A 14,182-nucleotide genomic window follows, 5' to 3' on the forward strand; every position below is an offset into this window, starting at 1 on the left:
GAATAGCCAAAGAAATCTAAAATGACACAGATGCGTCCCCGGATTGAATGGGTTAATTCATCTTTCAATGGACAGCCGTGGGGAACAACAATCCGTTTTGCTAAGGTGAAGCGTTAATGTGAAGCAAAATGAACAAACAACACAAATGAACAGGGCTTTAAAAACAGGTTTTCTTAACATGGTGATTTTGCATCACAGAGGTTGTCTCTAAATGGAGGAACCTTAATAGACGAGGAGGAAGCAAGTGGAAGTAAAAGATGAAGGTAAAAGGTGAGAAGCTAAACGATTAAGGAGAACATCTCTCTTTCACTACTTCACGTCCGTGTTTTTTCTTTTCTTTTCTCCATATTCAGTAGTTTGACACCTTGACTAAACCATGAAACATAATTCCAGGACTGGAAAAAGAAAGAAAAGAAAAGAAAACAACAGCAAAAAACCTCAGTACCATGAACCACAAAATAATAGACCGGCACTGAATAAAAAGACGGAAACAAAACATTTTTTTAAAATAAAAACCTTCAGTACCATGAAATATAAAATGATCCTCTTAGACCACAACTGATTAAAATAAAAAAGTAACAGTAAAGAAAAACCCCAAGCAACAGGGAATCATGACTAAAACATAATCAATCAGATATGAATATGAAATGTAATAGCAGATTACTCAATTGAAGTAAGATAATTTTAAAATTAGGTAAAGAAGCAACAGACAAGCATGAGTCATTAAAGGTAGGGTAAGTGATTTTCTTTGGTTAAAATACGTGTTAAATAGCTCTATATTCGTATAGTACTCATTACTAGAGTGTTTGTTCAGTAAAAGGAGTCTCCTTGTCTCTTCAGCTCTTTAAAAAACAGAAAATGCATTTTTGTTTTAGTTTCAGTTTCATTTCCAATTTTATCCAATCAGGATAGAGAACTCAATCAGGATACAGATTAAACAAGTAAAATTGGAAGCGATGACACTACGAAATGAGCAGGCAAAATTGGAACTGGAACACTATAAAAATGAAGCTTAAAAATGGGTACTTTCTCCTGATTGGCTGAGATTTTGACACCTACCGGAAAATGTATTTTCTGTTTATTAAAGAGCTGGAGAGACAGGGAGACTCCTGTTACTGAACAAACACTCTATAGCAATGATTACTATCAGAATATAGTGCTTTAACCTTTTAACAAAATACTTTTTGTTTTAACCAAAAAATATCACTTACCCTGCCTTAATATTATATATATATATATATATATATATATATATATATATATATATATATATATATATATATATATATGCATGCTGATGTCGCAATTATGGGCAAATCATGGTCCGCACAACGATACACTGACAGAAAATGCATTGTGCACGATTTAGTTTATCTACTTATAACATTAAAATAGTATGTGAGAAGTAAGGAGTAAGTGAAAGCTTAAATGTGTGTGCAGCCATGCATGCACTTGCCTGGATGCTTCACAGAAAGCAATCACACAACACTAATCCCACTCCCTATAGCAGCTCCATGGCACAGCAGGGAGGCTGGCTGGCTGCAGACTGCACACAGTTTGTAGAGGTCACTGTACTCTGCATCAATGTTGACTATACTGTCCCTGTGATTCCATACCCAGCATCCATTATACCTTACTGTACCTTATTGCAATGGTTCTCAAACTGTGGCCAAAATTATTATTATTATTTTAGAATTTGTTTTTTGGGGGGGGCATATGATTAGTTTAATGTGCAACGTTGTTTTCTCCCTTAATATAAGTGTATACAGGGTAGGTGCATATTACTTAAAGTGACAATTTAAGGACTTTTAAGACCTTTTTAATACCTGTAAAATGAAAAAAGAAACAAACGACATAAGACTGCTTCAAAACTCAAAAGTAATCAACAAACTTATAAAAAATGGTCCAACATTGACCAAATTGTCAAATAATACCTATAAGAGAGAGGCAAAACATTTGAAATCTACATGCTCACAACACCTCACGACTATTTTCAAAATGTGTATCTGTGGAACCGAGTCAAACGAATGTAATGCCTCAACTACTACAATTCCAAGCATGTGTGTGTGTGTGTGGGGGGGGGGGGGAATTCTACCATACTGTACCTCTTACTGTACCTCCACACCCTGTGTCCACACCCTGTGTTCTATCCTCTTCCCCTGCATCAAGCTACCTTACCGCACCTCCATATCCATCCTCAACCCAACTGGATCTGACCCGGGATCAACTTTCTACGCTATGTTGGTGATTATGTGATTACACGTTATGGAAGTGGGGGAGGGGTAACATCTGGCTTAGAGATTATTTGCGTGTGTGTGTGTGTGTGTGTGTGTGTGTGTGTGTGTGTGTGTGTGTGTGTGTGTGTGTGTGTGTGTGTGTGTGTGTGTGTGGCCCCCTAGACAAGTGCAGATGATCGGCTATAATCCTGTCGTTCAGTAGGTCATCCAGGGGATATGGTCCTTTAAACCACGTAACACTGACACACAAACACACATTAGAGTCAGCATCCATACATCCACTGTCTACATACACATCCATCCATACACTGTTTGTAGTGTGGGAAAGAGTATTTCATATTTTAAATTGTGTCAAAGAAGTAATGTTTTCTTCTGGATTGCTATTGATATTACTCCATCCGTGTGCACCTCCCTTCCAAAGCCACTCCTATCCGAGGGTGAGAACATGCCCCTCATTAAGGTAAAAACAGACACATGCATGTATATGTTACAGGGTGAATGGAGAACCAGGGTGATTGAAGAAGGCTCGCTCGTTTTTACCCACCCAGCAATTCTGTAGAAGAAACACTAGAGGGAGCCACAAGCCAGGCTTGTGCACAAGCACATATGGCCGTGACCACCCACACACACACAGTCACACACACACACACATGCGCGCGCACGCACACGCGCTCATGCTTTCAATGGACTGTTAAGATACTTTTATTGTGTTCTGCTGGCTTTTGTTTTAGTTTCTCCCTGACACACACACACACACACACACACACACACACTCACACACACACACACACACACACACACACACACACACACACACACACACACACACACAGTGATCCATGAAAAGAACTATTCTGTCCCTATCGGTTTACAAATCAAACGGCGCTGAGTCGACTAGTGGAGCGTCGGCCGGTCACCGCGGGCACTCGCGCCTGGAGGCGCGAGGGCGCGCTTCCTCGGCCTCAAGCTCCACTAAGTCGGCGCGCCGTGCGTGTGAACGCGTGTTCAGCGTTCCCCTCATAGATATTATGGTTCCCCTAGCTTAGCTTCCTGGTTGCTATGTGGGGGGGAACAACAAAAGACAGGTCTCCGTCGGCGCATCAAAGCCCCGCCTCTCCGCGCTCTCCTTCTCCTCGGAGGAGGAGGAGGAGAAGGAGAGAAGGAGAGGACGGGACGGTTTAAAACGCGAGGAGGAGGAGGAGGAGGAGGCTCCTCTTCCTCGCGAGCCTCGCGTACTAACCCCCCGCCTCGCAGCGCCGTCCTCCTCCTCCTCCTCGCGAGCCTCGCTAATAAACCCTGTCTCGAAAAGCCCCGCCTCGCCCCGAAGGAGCCCCGTGCCTAAAAACGAGCGCTCTGTCTTCAATCACCCTGGATCTCCATTCACCCTGTGACATATATATATATTGGCATGAAGTTGTGTCAAGTTTGACAAAACAGGCTAATATAGGAACCTTCATTTTGGTTACGTTGTGCTTTTATTTCGGGGAATCCTACTAATTATCACTCTCTTTTTGAGGTCTACTTCCATGAGGCATGTTATGTGTTCATGAGAGAGACAGAGAGAGAGAGAGAGAGAGAGAGAGAGAGAGAGAGAGAGAGAGAGAGAGAGAGAGATCATGAGAGAGAGATCATGAGAGAGAGATCATGAGATCATTGTATGCCTTTTGAAGTTGTGAGGAGAACTGACAACAGTGAGTGACAGAAACCCCCAGGAACATTATACAAGTCATGAGCTAAAAGAGAGAGCCATGAGGTAATTCCCAGGACATGAGCAATCAGGTCACATTAGATGTATTAAAAATAAAGAATCGCACATACCATGAACTGTACTGGCACTCTTTTAATAATGCAACTTTTTCTTTGAATTATGAATGACAATGTCAACCCACTTGCCCTGGAGTTGCTATTACCTCTTTTCACCTCTGATACGAAAAGAAACGTGGACAAAAAGCCTCTCACTCAGAAGCTAAACAAAGTGCTGAATTATTCTCTGATAAACAAGCTAAGGTTATAAATCAACACAATAGGCAAAAGCAATGTCGGGTCAGCTAAAATGTATTTAGTTCCAAAGTAACGTTTTTTCATCCAATTTATTCAAGATAATATATACTCAAAGTTGTTCAGTCAAGAAATCTGACTAAACAAAGATTAGAACAACAAAATGTCAAAACTAATGGGGTTCTGAGTTCTCTCAACCCCCTTAAATCAGGATGACATTGTCTAATCAAGTTATGGACATTGCGTTCAAATTGTAAATCAGCAGTATGATATGCTATGCTTCCTGATAAGCTAAATTTACTGCAACAAACAAACAAACCCGCTGGCTGCTGTTTTAAATCAGTAGCAAAACATTGAGAGCATGTGTTTGGTTGCATTCTGGACTACAGTCCCAACAGGATATAATAAGTAGATAAGCAAAATGCATTCTAACACTGTGAAAACCATTTAGATAAGCAGTATAAACAACTTTCTTTCATCAATTTAAATCTAGGAGGTTAGCTGACCAGCACCTTAAGTGCTGTTCATTTACTTTCTGCACGTTCCAGACTTGGCGTGTGGAATGTGTGATAAGTATTTTTGGTAAATCCTCAAGACACTGACATTTGACCTGTAGTTAAAAATGTATTTAAAAGCCCCTTTGTTAAAGAACATAATATATGGCTATCAAAACTGGGACCTTGCAAGGAGTATTGAAGAAGTAGAGGACACACAGAACACGTTGTGTGTACTGGGAGGGGGAGGAAAACAGGAGCCAGAAGTTTGATGGAATGCATAGAAGTCAATAAGAGCTGGGTGGAAATCATATTTATTTATTTTGCGACCTTTGTCAAATAATTGGTAGAGGCAATGATTGACAGGCAAAATCCCTCAACAGCCACACCCGCAGGCAAAGATTTATTTTTTCAATGCAGTTGAAAAGGCTTTAGACATCTGTAATGGATATTTTAGAATGCCAACCTGTTCTAAATCTTTTATGTATCTATCTTCATTTGGGCCTTAGAATTGTAAACACACAGCAGGGATCTTTTCACAGCTTCTGTTCCTGTCATTCAACAACTGATACAAAGGTCTATTTTCACATGTCATTGCTATTTGTATTTGTGTACCTCGCTCTTATCTTTAGTACATACCTTATATGACCATTTAGAAAAGCATCTCTGGTACAATGTGGACTATAAGAACTGTGTTAGATGGGTGTTCGAAAAGGCTTCTGCCCCGAGGGGTTGTTGGTCAGGCCAGGAGGCCTGGCTATACTGATCTGTGTATGCTGTTTGCTCTGCTGAAATCTTCCTAATAAATGATCTAAAACTTCACCCGAATGGAATATAATATTTCTATAATACATCAGAGAGAAAAAAAGGAAGGACCATGATAAAGAGTTTTAATGTGCTGTAAAACTGAATGTCATGAAACCTTTAACATGTGGGACGTGAACGATTTCCAGGTCACGCTGGAGGATGGAGGAAACTTGAGTACTGGGATTTAGCTCTCGACTTCAATGCATTGATTCAAACGTTTGGCTCCAGTTGGCCTCCCACTGCCATTGCCTATAGGACATGGTATATCTGACCACTCCTTGTTCAATACACTGGGGTTGCTACCTTTGCTCAATATAGACTTCCAATAAATCCCAGGTGGGTGGAGTCACTTAAACGATACACATGAGAGTAATAGATTTTGTACCGCTCTACAACATTGACAGTGGCATCGGACCAGCATCAGACCAGCATCATACAACATTTGAAAACTAATTAGATATATATTATCATGCTGGAGTACCACACAAGTTCTGGTTTACCTCACAAAATAATACAAAATTACCTCCAGAAAGTCAACTCAGTGGAACCTTTCTTGTGATTGAAAACTTAGCAGATACTATCTGAAATGTCCAGCTGCAGTAAATGCCACACTGCTCATGCCTGAATAAAAAAACTAGAGAATGTTAAAGTGCTCTGAAAAAAGACATAGAAAAGATGTGCGAGCCCTCTGTGACACATTGGTGATTATTAAAACAAATTATATATATATATATATATATATATATATACAGTATATATATATATATATACTGTATTTATATATATTATTGTATTTTTTACCATCCAGTATGGTTCAACTATATATTCTTGTTAACAGTGTGGTGGTTCAACGTGTGTGTGTATGTGAGTGTGTGTGTGTGTGTGTGTGTATGTGAGTGCGTGCGTGCGCATGCATGCACGTTTGTGTTCCTAGATTGGCACGTGTCAAGGCTTTTCTCGCTCTTATTTGTCTCTAACCATGTTTTGCTTTTCCACATTAGAGGCATCATCGGTTGGCAGGAACACACAGCAGGAGCACCAGACAGCAAAATAGACCTTGACACTTGTAAGATTCTCACCTCCCACTCTGCGACGTGGAGACTGCTGTCAAACACACCAGGCAACCAAGCAGACCTTGACACCCATAAAATCTCCTCACCTCAAACCTCTGCTGTGTGAACACTGCTGTCAAAAGGCCTTACTACCATCCACTTGAAATGACAGCATCTTGTTTTCCTCCAACAACTCTCCTAAAAATACTTTCAATATCCCACAGCTCATGTTTTAAGAGCAATCTTCCGCAGTACATTTCCACCAGTGTTTAAATATCTTCAAGGTTCGGAGCTGGTTGTAACATTTACTGGAGGTTAATAATAGTGTACTGTCCTCGCTACGTGTACATAAGTGTACATAGTTATACAGTCAGCCAAACTCCTTTAAAAAATGACATGGAAGCCAGGAAATAGTAAAACTACAAAAAAGAAAGAAAAAGACAGGCTGTAACAAACTAACAAACAAACAAGCAAGCGGGTGAACACACTGCGCTAATCTGCAGACAGTGGCCCTCATTTATCAACGCGGTGCAGCCCAAATAATGGGCGTAGAGCGAGATCACCGCACCTTTCGGCATTTATCAATATATCCTGACGTGGGCTTCATCCTACCGTACACTGAGATCTCACGTCTGGTCGAGACCAGTTGTTGACGTTGGCTGCGCCCGTTTATTCCATTCTAGACCTGCGGAGCAGCATTGTCTGACTGTCTGACAGGCATCTGGACACATAATCCACTCCTAAATGTATATCTACACACTAATAATTAATCCCTGTGAAAATATAACATTTTATAAAGTAATTTAAACAAACTGCTTTAACAGTCATTCAATTGCATTGGCTATTTTAAAATAGCAGATCTGCAAGCTCAAAAACGGGTCGCATCGCGACGCGTTGTGAGCTTGTAGATCTGCTATTTTCAAAATATACGAGCGCTTTTGCGTCGGGACTCGGGAGTCCCGCGGTCGGGACTGCCGACGATCTTTTCATGGACAGTGAGGTGTACAAACTTACAGTAACTTGTCCTATGTTATGGAGTTATGTCATAGAGAGTTACGAAGTCTACAACCTGGCTGGGTTAAGGATATAAACCCGACGCTCCAATCTCTTATTAACGTGGCGGAATCACTGCCGCGGAATGACTGCCGCCCGTCCGAGTCTCACGGGGAATATCCTACATGACTGCTTGTGCACTGCTCGGTATGGGTTAAATAAATTAATATACAAACGTATTCCATTCATGGCGATGTGATTGGTATCATAATATGTCATTCATGTAGGCTACAAGCCTAAGTGACAAAGATTGTACCGCTACGGATTACATGAAAGACACAGTTGGGCGTGTGTGTGTGTGTGTGTGTGTGTGTGTGTGTGTGTGAGTGAGAGAGAGAGAGAGAGAGAGGTGAGGCGTGTGCGTGTGCGTGTGTGTGTGACTTGACAGGCAGCGAGGCGAGGCGATCGGGGGAAACTCTTTCTTATTGGCTTTTGATGTCTTTGGTCGTATTCTGATTCTTCTTCATGTCGTAAAATCGGGGCGTTTTGAGAATATTTAAGGGCGTGTTATTTAAATGACGCTCGTTTTCAGACGTGAGATTTATCAAAGCTCCGACCTGATGTACGCCAGGATTGGCTGTGTAGGATCCGTTGATAAATGTGACTTTGACGTTGGTGTACGCCGAATATATGGAAAAATATAAGCCGGTTTATACGCTGCGTTGATAAATGAGGGCCAGTGAATGTAAAATAAATCAATTATGCATGAAATACACTCTACAAAGTTGCATACAAATCAGAAACTACAGTCTCTACACAGACAATGCTGTCGGCGGCTCAACAAGAGATTGTGAAATGAGGAATTGCAGAGTGTGCTTCTACTAATCAGGACAATACAGTACACCTGTTGTATACAATAAATTGAATGGCCAGTAGGTGACCCCTGCTACACTTGCCATTAGAGGGCAGAACAAATAGGCTCATCAACACAAGAAAGTGTGTTGCTATTAATTACCCATCTCTCTCTGCTGTTGTCTCAGTGGGTCAGAGGAAATGAACCTGTAGGGCTTAGAGGGGAGTAGGTACAGTGTGCCCTCATTTATCAACGCGGTGCAGCCCAAATAATGGGCGTAGGGCGAGATCACCGCACCTTTCGGCATTTATCAATATATCCTGACGTGGGCTTCATCCTACCATACGCTGAGATCTCACGTCTGGTCGAGACCAGTTGTTGACGTTGGCTGCGCCCGTTTATTCCATTCTAGACCTGCGGATCAGCATTGTCTGACTGTCTGACAGGCATCTGGACACATAATCCACTCCTAAATGTATATCTACACACTAATAATTAATCCCTGTGAAAATATAACATTTTATAAAGTAATTTAAACAAACTGCTTTAACAGTCATTCAGTTGCATTGGCTATTTTAAAATAGCAGATCTGCAAGCTCAAAAACGGGTCGCATCGCGACGCGTTGTGAGCTTGTAGATCTGCTATTTTCAAAATATACAAGCGCTTTTGCGTCGGGACTCGGGAGTCCCGCGGTCGGGACTGCCGACGATCTTTTCATGGACAGTGAGGTGTACAAACTTACAGTAGCTTGTCCTATGTTATGGAGTTATGTCATAGAGAGTTTTGAAGGCTACAACCTGGATGGGTTAAGGATATAAACCCGACGCTCCAATCTCTTATTAACGGGACGGACCGAAACCACTGCCGCCCGTCCGAGTCTCACGGGGAATATCCTACATGACTGCTTGTGCACTGCTCGGTTTGGGGTAAATAAATTAATATACAAACGTATTCCATTCATGGCGATGTGATTGCATCATAATATGTCATTCATGTAGGCTACAAGCCTACGTGACAAAGATTGTACCACTACGGATTACATGAAAGACAGTTGGGCGTGTGTGTGTGTGTGTGAGAGAGAGAGAGAAAGAGAGAGAGAGAGAGAGACAGGGGGGCGTGTGCGTGTGTGGCGAGGCAGGCGGGGGAAACTCTTTCTCATTGGCTTTTGATGTCTTTGGTCGTATTCTGGTCCTTCTTCATGTCGTAAAATCGGGGCGTTTTGAGAATATTTAAGGGCGTGTTATTTAAATGACGCTAGGTTCCAGCCGTGACATTTATCAAGCCTGGGACCAAATGTAGGCTCGGATCAGCTGTGTAGGATTCGTTGATAAATGTGACTTCGACGTTGGTGTACGGCCGAATATATGGAAAAATATAAGCCGGTTTATACGCTGCGTTGATAAATGAGGGCCAGTGTGTGTATAATTTATAAACCAATACACTGTCTTGTCCTCCTTGGAAAACGGTGTTGTTTTTTGTCAATATATTTTCTCCACCTTTTGCTCCTGCAAAACCAGTTCATAAATACTTAACAGACCTTTGCACACACAACTCTGTTTCTAACTCAAGCCTTCAAGTATATGTTCTTTTTTTAACCCACTAAGACCTGCGAGGTCGATTCTACAAATGTCTTCTAAATCCTAACAGTTTTCTGAAAAATTTATGTTTCTATATCAGTGGTGCTCAAACGTTTTCATGTCAAGGACCCCCAAAATTATATGTATTTGGCAGCCGACCCCCATCTCAAAATATTTCATGATTGGGCCCCCTTCCAGTCCGAAGACCATGGTAGCTTCCTGTTCTCAACTTTTACTGGGCGGAATTAAAGACTCTGAAGACTTGCATGAGAGACTAGTACACGACTTAACAGCCTGCCACACCCAGGATGAGGGCTTCCATGAAAAATAAAACGGCTTTAGGTGCTGCTGTTTGATGAAAACATTTCAACAAAAAGTCAGTGTTAGAAATGAAGGGCAGTGTGTTTTGAATCAGGTTCCTTGCCCAATAAAGGCCAATGTAGTAAATGTCAAGGTTGGGTATTTTTTGTGTGTTTTTTTAAAGGGAGCTATAGTGTGCAAACTTTTATTTTTCTTTGAAGGTTGTTTTATTTTCACAGACCATAAACATAAAACATATTTACTTCAATTGTTTCCAGTACAAACCAGATGACTAGACCAAGACTAAAGTACAGTAAAATACTCAGTGTGTGGTTAGACCATTCACATGCCCAGCTGCACTGCAACGTGAGAAGACATGCAGATGGAATTCAGATCTGACTGCAGCATAATGAAGGTACTGGACACTGTCAATTCAGCCTTGTTAAAGGAAACACAATGAAGAGCAGATAACTGCTGAGGACAGTATTTGACCTTGACTCCAGCATACTATTCAGTCTTTCTGATGCAGTTTAAAGCTAAATGTCATTCAGCTTCCATTTATAGGGGATTCAAAGAGCATGAAGGTAGAGAAAAAGAAGCATGTACCACATTATAGTCATTTTAAGCAGCAGCAATACACTGGGAGTCTAAGACATGTGCATAACTTCTGCTAGCTGCTCACAACAATCATGATGAGTTAGCCACTGAGCAGCTAAAGCAGCCTGCATGAGTGTAGCAGCTTGCTAAAGGGTACTTCAAGCTCCATAATTATCTTTAATAATGTATTTCCGCAAACCAGTCCGTAATGGTACACGGTTTATGTTGTTCAGTGCATCGCTCTGGGGGAATGCATCATTTAAATGTCTACAATTCAAGGACATTGAGGTTGCCCTCATTTTCAGTGTCGTCGAGATACATCACAGTACAGTTTCACATCAATATTCATATCAATGATAAAACAAAACAAAACAGAAACAAAACAAATACAGAAATGTTCCCCTATCGGGTGATACAACACAAATTCAAAAGCAGTTGCAGACACTTGTGGGTAGGTCTTGTTTACAATCAAATATTTAAATTGACCATATGTTATGGGGGAACAGATATTTAAGCTGTAGGTCATTCCAGGTGGTTGGGGCACCTGGAATGACTGTTTTCCCCAGTTCAGTCTTTACTTTGGGGACCTTTAGCGTGAGCCAGTCACTGGAGCGAGTCCTATATGTTACAGGATTCCAATCCAGCAGAGATGTAATATAAAATGGTAAAGTCCCATCAATTGCCTTAAAAATAAACAGGTACCAGAGTTTGTTTCGCCTGTCGGCCAAGGAAGGCCAACCCACTCTATCATACAGGATTCAGTGCTGAGTCCTACTGTATAATGTTGGATAACAAACCTCTGTCAGTCCATACATCCTCATCCATTTTTCTTCTCAGTGGGTTGACCAATCTATTTGAACTTGGGCATTTACCACTGGGCATAGGCAGTCCATTCGACCATTCACAGATGTCCCCCCCCCCCCCCCATGTTTCCGTTCCCCATATACACATGACATCATGCAAACGACAAATCCAGTCCGACAAATCCAGTGGTATCTGGCAATGAAGGGATTTCGCTGTTCTATATGACTGAAAAACATGACTTCACAGCTGCACTGCAACGTATGGAATTCAGATCTGACTGCAGCATAATGAAGGTTGACTATATACTGTCAATTCAGCCTTGTTAAAGGAAACACAATGAAGAGCAAATAACTACTGGGGACATATTGACCTTAGAGCCTCCAGCACTATTCAGTCTTTCTGATGCAGTTTAAAGCTAAACGTCATTCAGCTTCCATTTATAGGGGATTGAAAGAGCATGCATGTAAAGAAAAAGAAGGAATGTACCACGTTATATTCATTTTAAGCAGCAGTACAGCGGGAGTCTAAGACATGTGCATTCCTTCAATTAACTTCTGTTAGCTGCTCACAACAATCATGATGAGTTAGCCACTGAGCTAAAGCGGTCGCGGTCCCATATAGCCCTGACAGATGGTGGAAATGCGAGTATGGGCTAGTAATGATATCACAAACCAGATTTGACTGCAATAGTAATATATTATATTATATTACTAGCCCATATTATGTAAACCCACCAAATTGATGTCCTCGTGGATAAAGGTACGCTATCAGCCATAAGCTACACAATCCACCATGAAAATGTATATTAGACAGTAGTGGCACACTGTGATTAAGTCATTTAACAGTTTGGTATGGCTGGAGGCACAGTAATGGATGGATTAGAAACTTAAGCAAAGCAATGGGGGGAGGTAGGGAGAGAGAGAGAGAGAGAGAGAGAGAGAGAGAGAGAGAGAGAGAGAGAGAGAGAGAGAGAGAGAGAGAGAGAGAGAGAGAGAGAGAGAGAGATAGAAGGAGGGAGAATTGTGAGGAAGAGGAAGATTGGTACGAGAGAAGAAGAAAGGGCTGTGCTGTAACATGCAAACATGAGCTATGTGCCATATCTGCGTGTGGCCGCGCACGGCAATGTCCAGACCATGGAGCCTGTATTTCTGCTGAGTAAACTGCATCCACTCTTCTTAATCTTATTTACACAGTAAAGGCCCAGGTTGACGCTGAGGTCAGACACAATTTCACCTTCCAAGTAGGATAACACTTTGTCAAAGTGTTGTGATGATAATGTAATGGTTTCGTATCACATCCAGTGAGAGCATATAGTCTGTCCATCAACTGACTGAGTCATTCTGATTTAGGGGCGGCCATAGTTTAGTGAGGAAAGATGCTGTCTGGCAGTGAAAAAGTACTCAAATGTTTTACTTAAGTAAAAGTATCAATACTGCAATGTAGAAGTACTCTGTTACATGTAAAAGTCTGGAATTCAAAATTGACTTGAGTATTAGTACAAAAGTATTGGTATCAAAATGTACTTTGATACCAAAAGTAAAAGTACTAAAATGTTTGAAAATAGCAGATCTATAAGCTCACGACGTGTCGCGATGCGACATGTTGTGAGCTTGTAGATCGTCTATTTTCAAATAGCCTAGGTATAAAATAGAGTTAAATAGTTATCTGCAGTTCTAGTAACTAAAGTTTTCAAATAATTGTAGTGGAGTAAAAGTACGATATTTGCCTCTGAGATGTAGTGGAGTAGAAGAAAAAGTATAAACAATTGGAAATACTCCAGTAAAGTAAAAGTACCTAAAGAATTATACTTAAGTACAGTACTTGAGTAAATGTACTTAGTTACTTTACACAACTGCTGTCTGGTAAACACTAAGCAATACATTCTGCAGGCTTCAATCAGAAAGTTCTTCATTGTCACACTTCTGCTGAAGCTTGTTTTCACCTTCACAGAATCAATCAACGAGTTGTGAAGGCGTTGAGGTGATTTTAGGTGACCTGACAGATGAAGTTGGAACAAGTTGGAAGTGTTGTTTGTTTATTCCCTGTAGGGCAGCCGAAACTGATGGCTGACTGTCCATGAACTCTTACTGAGGCTAGCAATGTTCCGACAATAATGTACTGTACAGTATATTGTGTTGTGTATAGCCTGTGTAATGTTTTGTTTCTCAAAGCAAACACCGGTCACATACACCGCAGAGCATCTGAAAACATTGCAGCAACAGTGACAAAGGTTTTCTTAGTTTCCAATGCAGGATATCTATATTAATGTCTGACGATTGTCTTGTTCCTTTTTTTCTATACCGGATTAAACGACTCCGTTTTGGAATGAATACAAGGCTTTCCTCCGTGGTGGAAAAGTCTGGTGGCGCAAGGTTAACATCACAGCTAGTGGCAGCACCGCCAGAAGGCTGGCCTATTAAGCATCTCGGAGGCCGACGTGCGCACAGCCTTCAAACGAGTGAACATCCG

This window comes from Gymnoscopelus braueri (assembly GCF_963280865.1).
Source record: "Gymnoscopelus braueri genome assembly, chromosome: 21".
Classification (NCBI taxonomy): Eukaryota; Metazoa; Chordata; class Actinopteri; order Myctophiformes; family Myctophidae; genus Gymnoscopelus; species Gymnoscopelus braueri.